This window comes from Columba livia, chromosome 11, assembly GCF_036013475.1.
Source record: "Columba livia isolate bColLiv1 breed racing homer chromosome 11, bColLiv1.pat.W.v2, whole genome shotgun sequence".
Lineage (NCBI taxonomy): Eukaryota > Metazoa > Chordata > Aves > Columbiformes > Columbidae > Columba > Columba livia.
The window spans coordinates 11,035,383-11,047,040 of NC_088612.1; the positions used below are offsets into that span (position 1 = coordinate 11,035,383).

The following is an 11,658-nucleotide window of genomic DNA, read 5'->3' on the forward strand; positions in this document are numbered from 1 at the left end:
GCAGTTTGATATACATCTAGAATGGCACAATTAAACCACTGATGACCTTATTCAGTCTCCTTTTCCTTTGCACTTTTTATGGGAGAAGACAGGATAAGGTGGAAAGGATGGGAAAGAGATTTCTTATGTTTAAAAAGTTACTTTACAGCTTGTGACTCAACCAGATACACAACTCTTGGTGCTCCTGAATGCCGAAGTCTTTCATTAAATCATAAAGCATTTCCAAGAGCCATCTGCAAAGCTTTCCCCAGTCCGCACCTCAGTGGCATCGCTATCCCTGATCACCCTGTAAAGCCTGGACATGCCAGAAGGACCGAGCACACCTGCCCATGGGAGCCAGGGGAACTTACCGCTTTGCTTCCTATCGCCTTACAACAATTTAGGAACATTTAGAAATGGATGTCAGCATTTTATTTCACCTCCGAATTTGTGCGAATATGCTAATTCCTACAGTAAATTTCACAGTAAATGCCAAGTCATCCTGCTAATAATTCTTAAATTTGGTGTTTGATCAAAAGTATGCAGCAAAACATGCACACACAAATAAAACAGAGACTTGGTTATGAAGAGATTAGTAAGTAAAATTATTATAAATACTGTCAATTTCAAGTACTTACAGTACTCTATTGAATATGATTTAATTTCATTTTACTGGTTATAGCCAAAGCCTTTGTTGTGCAAAAGCAAAGCTGGGAGGACTGACTGTGAGGGGAGTAAAAGTTACCACAAAGTAACTGTGGTTTGTTGTTTTTCAAAGTGTTTGTACAAAATCTGGCCAAACTTCATGTATTCCTATTTTATAAACCCAAACACATTTGCTGTGGCTGGTACCGGTGTAACACACGTTAGTCCCTCAGCAAGGGCACAGAAAAACCTGGGTCAGATTCTCATTTCTGGCCCACTGGGCCCTTGGAGCCTCATTCCCCCATCTGGGTTTTTCTGTTTCCCATCGCACAACCTCACAACTGACCCAAGATACATTAGCAGTATATTTAGGTTATTTTTATTTCTAAACTAGGAGTACTTGGCCTTTGGTCCCAAAGCTGTAGGGGCTTCAGAGCAAAAATTATCCATCCATCTCCCCCACCACATTGACCAGGGAAGCCTCTGGCCACAGCTTAGAAAAGCCTTTGCTTAGAATTTGGCCCCCTGGAGAATCATTTGTACCTATCAACACTGAAGAACTTGTGCAGCCCTTCAGCCTGGATACCACGTATGCATGTGCAGAGCTGGAATCAACTGCACATAGCTCATGGTTTCCAGCACAGAAAATCCCAGCTGTGAGGGGTTTACTGAGCCAGGTGCAATGATTCTGTGATTCTACGATGCTACGATTCTATGAACTGTGCATCTGAGGAGTCAGGCATTGCACGCTGTCCTTTCAAACTGGAAATTCTGCAAAATTTTGCAAAAACTAGGTGTGCAAGTCTCACCGCTTCCCTGTCCTCCAGCATCTGAGCTCCAACATGCTCCACACACCCAAAAAGAACAACGTTGCAGCACAGTAAAACTGGTGATGAAGTGGAGCAGTGCTCCGTAAGAACAAAGGTAGCAAATTCCAGCTTTGTGAGATTTTTTTGTGTCTATGAAATCAAAGACAAATACAAATAAAATTTTCACTAAAAAAAAAAGGATTTTGCCTACTACAACTCAGCAAACCTGAGTTGGATTTCTGTCAGTGAGCACTATAATCCCATCATCACCAGGGAATAGTTTTTTAGTTTGCAAGGAAAATATGCCCAATATCAGTCAGTTATCTGCAATTAAAAAAATCCATTCCTGTTTTTCAAGCCACCTAAATATGGGCATTAAAAAAAAAAAAAGAGAGAATTCAATAAAGACTGCAGGCAAGAGAGAGCACCCTGCCTCCCTCTTCCTATAAATCAGTGCAGCACTGTTGCTGGCAAAAAGATCCAGCCTAACTTTACAGCGCTTGAATATCTGCCTGGTTTAGTACTTAGGCCTTAACTGCAGAGCACTTTAGTGTCAGCGAGGCAATGAATACAGCATCATATAATTAAATGTATTCAGAAGGAAAGCAATGTGGAGAGTAAAAAAGATGATCATCAACCTCTGAACAAGATTTTTTTTTATACAGTCAGCACTTTTCACATAATAAAGTATCACAAACCACATTTATCCAGGAGGGACCTCTCCAAAAATAGGAGATTGGATTTAGACTTGGTAAAACAACTCCTACATAATTTCCTCGGGACATTTCATCTGGTGATGGCGCCTCATACCTGAGAGATCAGCGTCCCCCCGCAGCCGCTAATGGAGTACGGGCAATGCAGCCGTGTACGGTTCAAAAAACACGAGGAGGTCGGTGTTCAGCTAAATCGGGTGGGCGTGCGGAGCTCAGCTACATGAGGCAAGAGACGAAAACAAACTCCTAATTCTGTTCACAGTGGAGCTGGGGAGATGGGTTACAGAGCAGATATTTCAGGTGGAAATGAAAATATCTATAATACATGGGTTTAGATCTGGTAAATGAGAGGATAGATTATCAAGGCAGGTCAGAATATTTTAAACTTAACTCTGGGAAAGCTATAAAGAGTCAAACATCTGTGGGGCTCACTGTTGTTACTATAATCAACTTTGGTTAGTTCCCGTTCTAAAATGCTGCAAAAAATATGGCTATATCACAATTAAATGGCCCAGGCATAATGTCTATTATTGCAAGTCAGTGGGAAGTATTTACATGACTGAGAAGTATACACTTAGTACACATGTTCTTCGTGACGTACTCAACAAGCTGCTTGTGTCCAAACTGTGGGACAGAAACCAGCTAAGCATTAATACGTCCAAATACTAAATCACAGTCCTTGAATGCTGCTGGTGAAGACGAAAAAAGCTGTTTTCTTCTGCCTTTTTTTTTTTTTTAAATGAAGACATCTGAATTGGAGCTATCACTATGGTAAAGGAAAGATTTTAACATACTGTGTGCAGTTCTGTAATTTTCTTTCCCAGATTTGGGTGGAATAGATCAGTGGCTAACAGAAGCTGAAACCATTTGGAAATACAGAGAAGCATTTTGATGCAGTGCAGTGTACTTCAGAGTGGGAATTCAGAGCTGGCTATGACAATTCTGCACCCGTTATTCTATGGGAGTGTCTTTGTCTGGAAATTAGAGATGGTTTCTGTTCTGTCCACATAGCCCAAGTGGTACAGTCCAGGATCTGCCTTGTAGAACAATTGCGGCCTCCTGACTTTTTGGCAATAATAAATTTGGGCTCTGGCTGACAAGTCTGAACAGTTCTGCAGAAAGAACACTAGTAAAAACAGACAATAAAAGGTATTATTTATACTTTCAGCCTCTATGACATCCTCTGGCAAGAAGATCCATGGTTTAATTATAAATACAAAGGAAAAAAATTATCTTTATGTTTGCTTCAAATTCACTGCCTGATTTTTAATTGGGAAACTTCTTACACTGTGATAAATAGCAAACACGCATTCCTTCTTCCCCTTTCTTCACGGTGTAAGGGACTCCTCACATATCTACCCTCAGTGACCCCTTTTCTAAGCAAAATCATGCGCTCTCTTATTCTCGTTTTATGGGAACCATTTCACAATTTAATTACGCATTCTGTGAAAAGCACTATCTTTGTCTTTAAAACTGCTGTGCAATCATTTAATTGGTTGCCCCTTGTTCCTGTGTTATTAGAAACAGTAAATAACCATTTCTCGTTCATATTCTATGCACCATCCACAGTTCCATTGATCTCTATCGTATCTCTCCTCAGCCACCTGTTTCCTGAGCCGAGTTCTAGCTTATTGAGTCCCTCTTTGTATAGAAGTTCTTCCATATAAAAGGTGATCTCTGGTACCATTTGCTCCTTCCATTATATCCTTTGTGAGCAGGAATCAGCCAAACTGTGCGCAGTAATTTTAGATTTAGATATATTATGGATTTATACAATACCACAAAAATGGTTTTTCCATCCTGTTTTGTTCTGTTCCTGATCATTCCAACTATTCTGTCTGGTGCTCTGGGTTCGCTTATTTTTTGACTGGTGCTGAGAATTCATTTGAGGTTTTCAGAAAACTATCCACTGTGATTGCCTGATCTCTTTCCCTGAATGGTGGCAATTAAATTAGAACTCACCTTTTGTCTATTTACTTCATGTTATTTTACTTTGGTCTATTACTCTGCATTTTTGAACACTGAATTTCAACCTACCCAGTCATTCAGTAACACGAAACCTTTCCCTTAATTTGCTACTAGCTTTGTGTTTGACAATCCCCATAGTTTTGCACTATTTGCAAACCTTCTTTTAGAATTCTCCTACAGCTGTACTATATAATTAAGGATAATGTCCAAGCATAGGCTCAAATCTAAACCGCACGGACCGTCTGCACTCACCAGTGTGGTCACCAGCTGCGACCTGCAAATTTCTGTAGCAGAAGCTGCCAAAAAAGTTCAGTACATCAGTGTCTGAACTCTTGTTCACACGGATGGGACGGCTGGAGTCCAGGAGGAGTTAAACATGCTGCACACAGCAGGTCTCCTCCGCTGCTCTCTTGCTAAGAGGCCTGGGGCCACAGAAGCAGCAACGTGGATGGAAAATACGCAGGTACAGGGCTGAGGATGCAAACACCTGCGCTTGAACTTGGTTCTGAGCTGCATGAGCCACGTGTGAAAGGATCAAAGTGGGAAGAAAAAAAAAACAAAAAGAAAAGAAAGCATCTGAAAAAAGAAATGTCAACATCAAGTTAATGGGGTTTGCGATGTACCTACTAAAAAGCTGGTAAATAACCCGGCAATCATACAGAGGCAGATAAACAGATATCTTGTCAAACTTTCACAGATGTTCCTAAATCTAAAAACCTACAGCAGGAGTGCACCATGTGGTAAAATTCCAGTTGCTCTTTGGCACAAGAAAACACACCAGGATCTTCCATTTATACACGTTTGATTGTAAAGGATAAAGTATTTTCCTTAGAAAAGCCAGAAAATAAACTGAAAAACAAACCTGTGACTTAAATCTTATACTTACATGGTTTTAATGAAGTCAGTTTGCAATTTGAACTACCAGGAGAGGCGGGTACCAACACTTTTATGCTCAGATCCACAGACAGTGTGGATAAAGATACACGCATTAAGAAGCTTAATAGATGAAAAGAGACACCGTTATTGGCAAGCAGTTTATTCCTCTGCAAAATTCAGAACAAATAACTCAGTATGGACAGAATATTGAACTCCACTGATTCTGAATGAGGCTACAGGAACAGAAATGCAATTTGACATAGCCACATTGCCAATTAAGGATAAAATACAGGAAATGTGTCAACTAGCTACAAAGGCAGAGGCATTCAGGATTTCTGTATGAAGTTGGTTCCTTTGGACCCACTTACGAAAACTTTGGAGTTATTCAGGTAAATAAAACTGCAGCAGAGCCCAGAAGTAAAAGTAAATATAAGAAGAGGGGGAGACCTGAGACTTGCTCAATGTTCTTTTAAATTATAGACACTGTGTGTGACTGAATAAGTTCTCATTAGTAGAGATAGTTGGTGAGACAAACTCCACTCTTGTATGTCCGGGACCATCCTACCAAAGCTAGTGGTTGTGTTCAGGTAAACTTGGGCTGACAAAGGAGAATTTGAGCTGTCACAGAAAATTTCTGCAGCTCGCACATCAGTAAGAGGATGAGCAAACAGAATGAAACAGAAGTTGTTCATAAAAGGGTCTGAAAAATTCCATTGAATTCAAAGAAAGGGATGCGGTTTCCACAACTGAGGGCGACCCACTGTGTCTCATGCACCCAGTGACCTTGTTAAATACTCCGGTACAATAGTTCACCTGCTCAAAAGCACATGACAAATGCTCTGAAGTGAGAGGAGACCCTTCATTATGGCTCATGCAGCCAGACACCGCCACGGACACCGTCAGGGTTTAGGAAAACACGGGCTCTGAACGCTGCGGCTGCCGGTGCTCCGGCAAAAAGCACTAATTGCTCAGTCCGAGCGCCGGGGGGAGAGCACCAACCTGCCTAATGGGCAGCAAGAACCTGGGACATTGATATAAAAATCCATAGGGGAGCAGCTTAGGCTGAAAGCCTGGGAATACCCAGGAGGCCTCCCCATAATGATCTTCCCTGTTGGTATCTGAACACAGGAGATCTTCTGTAACATCGCAGTGCCAGAGGAATCCATTTGTGAGTTATTGAAATACCAGCTTTAGCCCACATCCAGTTTCTTTGCATAGAGGTGATGTTCATTGTTTCCCAGTCTCAGGGCCAGCTCAGAAATGGATCGGCTTTTCAGAAAGGCACCTGCCATTTCAGCAAGACGCAGCACGATCTGGTGGCTTGCAATGCTTCCCAAGGGTGCTGTTCCGAAAGCTCTGACTACCTGTGCTGTTTGTCCCCAGAAAAAATCCTATGGGGCCTTTGAAACAGATCATGCAGCCATGCAACCAAGCTCGATCTGAAGCAATGGTTTGTGAAGGTAAAAATGGCAAGACGGCTCAGTCTGCCAGCAAATTTGCCAGTCACTGCCAACAGAAAGGGGGTTTGTGATGTACATACTGATCCATAGGGAGCTGGACTGAGATCAAAGTCATTTCTTGCAGGCCACTGCAGAGCCAAGAGGAGATAATTTCCAATTTATCATGACCTGGCCTGGTTCAGACCCAGCAGCCTAGGGACGCAAAGCTCATAGTCTGTTATTAGTCCCAGTGGTCTACAAAAAAAAAAAAAGGTACAGCCATTTTACACACGTAAATACGTACTTTTGCATGTGTAGAGAAGTGGGCAAGAAAACTCAGAGGTCATCAATGAAAAGGGGTATCAAAGGGGTATCGAGATGTAACTCAGAGGCTGTTTTATTCCAATCTATGAATATGCAAAAATCCTGATAGGTACAATTGATTTCTTACCAGCTCTATTTATGTGAGGAATGAGATGTTTTGTTTTATGTTAATAAACTCAGACCTTCCAACATGCAGCCCAGCTGACAGAAAAACTTCTGTACAACTAGAAAGTGACAGTTCTTTCATTTCAAGAACAATTTTCCAGCCCACTCTTAATTAGTCTGTGTGGAACAGAGTGTTTTTTGTTGCCTACTTGAGATCCACTTCTTGTTCCACATCCACTTGTGAAGTATTTTGTAAGCTTAATAATGATCAGACGAGTTTTCCATCTAGATGAGTTATCTCCATCCAGAAGATACCAAGAAAATGTCTGTTTGAAGGACAGTGGACTCCTCAGGGACCAGAAGCAGGAAAGGGGGATCTAGGGAAGAGTTCAAAGGCTGGGAAACAATTTCATCCACATCATGACTTAATATTCAGTACTTGTTCAGGCAAAATCCTTTCCTTTTCAGGGATTGCAATGCACAGTCCTGTTAACCTGCTTGTGCAGGGAGGGGATTACGTGAATTTGAGGTCCTTGAGCCCATCCGAGTGCCCTTTGCCAGCTTAAGTGTCAGAGGAGACGTGGCAGAGAGAGACAGGGTTACCACAGTGAGGTAGGGATAGAAATCTGGGAAAACAAGGCTCTTTTAGCTCCACTGCTTACAGGACAACTTGTTTTATTTTTATTATTAATGAATAATACACTTACAGCCAGCTACAGCCTACACTGAAACCCACCTGCACAGTATGGATGCCTTTTTGCACACCCACCGCCACAACCGCTGGCCATTCACAGGGTCCTGGGACACGGGATTATGAATATAAATAGGAAACCCGTGAGAAGAAAATGCATCTTCCTTGCACATCTAGGTAATTCATGGAATGAGACTGGGCAAACTATTTCTGTTGCCTATAATACTCCAGTTAATTGGACAACTGCTGTGCCAGAAAACCTTCTCCCCACCTACAGCAAGTAAAATTTATACTGGTGGTTGGTAACAAGAACATCTTGATAAAAAGGTTGGATTTATTTTACACCTATAAATGAAAAGAGCTCTTAACAAAGGGGGGTAACTGATATGCTCGGTAAATCAAGGATAAAAGGACACAGGCACTATTGAAGATTTTTTTCCTCTCGTCTTTTCTTTTTAAACCTTTTGATGAGGTGCCCCGTTGCTCTGAGATGTGCTTCCACTGAAGTACTTTTGGAATTATCTCAAAGAGAAACAGATCATTTAAATAACTTAAAGCCCCCCAAACAGATCCACTATCTCCAACCTTAGGTTCATTTTTTATATTAAGAGTTTTGTGAAATTTATAAAATAACTTTACTACTGAACCAGGGGCTTATAAGACAAAGAAGCCTCATTCGTTTTTGCCTACTTCCTTCTGAAGTAGTGAAGAATGATACATTCAGAATAAAGATGAAAGCAAATATGTAGAAGAGAGCGAATATTCTGATACATTTGTATTTATCAACCTTGAGTGTTTAGAAAACACCTATGGGCAATGATTCTTCAAATTCCTCCAGACCTACCTGGATTTTGGTCCTTCAGGGAAAATTCAATTGAAGATAAGATAACGTGCTCCTTTCTATTTACTTTTTTGTTTGTTTGTTAGACAAGAGACAGAATTTTAAAGCTGTAGGACAAGAGAGCAGGCTTTTTTTTATTATTATTTTTAATACAGAGGGAAGGATTGTTTGTTCTCTCCTGTATGTTTTCTTCAGGGAACAAGAGATGCTGTATGTGCCAGAAGGCAGCCAGTTGTGGCTGGAATACTCAACAGACTGGACCCATAAGTTTCTTATGACTTCTATACGTAACACAAAATTGTGGTCCTCATTTCTCTAAAAGGGTAAGTTGGTCATTTTACTCCTGGGGTAGGTGTGGGGCAGACTAAGACTGGCCTGAGACCGTGTGCATGGGTGTTTGTACCAACAGAGATTGAATAGCTTTATAGCACTATAATAAACACTTATTTCTATTAAATGCTCAAGCTATTGTTTATTGTGTGTTACAGGTGCTCTTACTCCAATGCGTAGGCACGTATTAACACATGTAAACCTTGGAAGTGATTTGTACCCCTGTGGCAGAGAAAGTATTATGTTGAGAAACGCTGGCATGCCAGACAAAATTAGGGACTTACAGACCCAGATTTAGTCTGTTCCAGTTCTTAAGTGCACAGATTCCCACTGAGCTCAGTTGGAGATATATATACATAAGTACTTATATAAGGATATATTTGAAAGGCATTATTTTCTTATATTTTTAAATTGCAATTTTGATGCAACATCAACAGTAGATGCAAATGGCCACAGATGCACAGTACTGGGATATGTCTTGGAAAGTCTCAGGGAATCCAAGTGACATTCCAAAAGCTCAAAAATCTTTTAGTAAGAGGTCACCATAGCTATAGTTCCCATACTTTCCTGTACTGTGATTGGCTGTTATGGGATCTACCAATATAGTCAAGGAACAGAAAAATGTCAGAATGAATTCTTTCATTTTGGTGATGAAGTGCTAGCTTTGCTTGCCAGCATGCAGAGTTCAATAAAAGCAGACAGGTCTTCAAAAAATTGCAGCATAAATAGATGAACTCTTTAAAGTAATATAAGTTCTGTCATCTGGATGTGAAATATAGACCTAAGTGCCCGCCGAAGTAAAAGCTGACCACACATTCCATAGATAAGTGTTGAAGTTTTCTCAGAGTGTCTTGGGCTGAGAAATGTTTTAACTACATCTCTCCTTGCCACAATAGACAGAGTGAAAGCATTTGAAGTTAAATCCATTTTTCAAAGGAGGAAAACAAAGCATCCATAAAGAAATGAAGGCACAGCACAGGATGAGGTCTCTAGATAGCCGCTGTTTCCAGGAAAGTCGCAATTAGCTATGCAATGGAGAAGGTGAACTTAGTTGTATTTCAATAGCATTAATAATGATCTCAGTAGCTATAACGCTGATAGGGACGTGCAGGGGGTTGGTTTCAAGATTTCCTTGTGAGACAGAAGGTCAGGATTCCTGTGGTCTCCTGTCATATTTAATTCATATCCTCTGGCCTTCTTCACCACATTTATTGAATTACAGGAATAAAATTCAATGAGCCAAAAACAAAAGAAGAGAAGACAGGGCAAATATCTGATTTTTTTTACATTCCTCCTGCACAACTGACTTCAGTGGGCTTGTAATAGAGCACCTGAAAGCAGAATTTGAAAGCAGGGGAAAGTATAAGTTGGTATAACCCCTCTCACCACCCCCCATAATTGCATCCAAGTAATTTATTGCAAACAGTGGCTATTTGCATGTGGGAGCCAGGATCCAATTTCTACCAGTCAGGAATTTCCCTGTACACTTTTCAAGGCTAATCTTCGTGTACTTGATGTGTGTTTAGCAGATTCCTTCTTGCCACAAATGAGATGGCAGCAGAATGGCTTTTCAGAATCATTCTTCAGAAAAACATCACTGGCAATTCCTCAAATGGATACTGAGAGGCAATCCTTAAATACGTTACAAATACCAGTTTTAGGGCAGTGCCCTATTGGCATGTTTATCACGATGACTCCCCGCAATCATCTTAATGAAAGGGATACAAGCCTATATCCTCCCTTCACAAAGAGATGCAACAAGCACAGGGTTTCCAACAGACCAGCAGCCTGGACTCCACTGCTGGAGCACATGAGGAGCAGCTCTAGACGTGCTCTGTGATTTTGGGGAAGATTTTGTCGTGTCTCCTCTTCTCCTATTATCCTATTTTTATTGTCCTGTTTGCTGCCTCCAGGAACTGAGCTGTTTTGGGTATAATTGTGGATCACTCAGATTTCTGAGCTACCTCTTCAGTCAAATCCACACTGTGGTTTTAGAGTTAAAATAGTGCAATCCCCTCATGTGAGCACAGTCATATCAGAACCTCACACAAATCACCTGTACCAGAGCCCAATAACATCTTTACAACAGTGTAATTCGTTTTTAGAGCTAGGTATGTGCAAATCTGGTTGTTGAGTCTGACCCAAAATATTCATCAAAAAACCACACAAAATGTTGTGAAGTTCCATCCAAACCTGCAAGTTCACCAGTATTTATCTTTGGCATTTGAATTTTTGGAAATGTCACAGCTAATAAATAATGTATTATTTTCTGATCTACAAGGTACATTTTTATTTTAAAACTTGAATCTGTTTAACTTCCAAAAATTAAGTGCCCAGCTCACGTACATGTCCACCTATGGCATAACTGCCTTTCCACTTAATACATTTAATAAAGGCGACCAGATGCTTTGTGTTTTTAATGGCTTGTTCTGCATCCCAAACAAATGTCCCTGTTTTGGCTGCGATTGTAAATGATTCATTCTGAAACCCTGCCCAGCTGCCCTGACACAGCCAAGACAGGGCACAGTAAAGAAAACAAACCATCTGTGCAAAAGAAGTGGGTTGGAGGAGTGATTTGTTCAGAAACAACTGTCATTTCTTGGTCACTATGTTTTCTAGGCATCCAGCAACCCAAAAGTCCTATGGGCCCAACCTTTCTGCCTTTGCACTTAGAATTGGCAGGTATATCCCACGTCCCATCATATTCCCTTCATTCTCCCATACTCAGAAACCCTTCAGTCTGCTCTGCTCTATAAAATTCTGTGTAGATCAAACGTGATTTGATGTAAAATGTAAGATGTTGATCCCACTTTCATTCTTTCCAATCATATGGCAAAATTCCCAACCCTGTAGCCGCACCAGCCAAGCCTCATGCTAGAAAAAGCAAGAGGGATGCATTGATGGCTTTTCTGAATAATTAGCTCTGCCTGGTTCTGTA

General features: G+C 40.9%; 1 protein-coding gene across 14 annotated transcripts in view; it reads right to left on the reverse strand.

The window, feature by feature from the left end:
* Positions 1-11,658, reverse strand: part of MEGF11 (multiple EGF like domains 11) — a 277,366-nt gene that overhangs the window by 60,834 nt on the left and 204,874 nt on the right. The window lies entirely within an intron of this gene.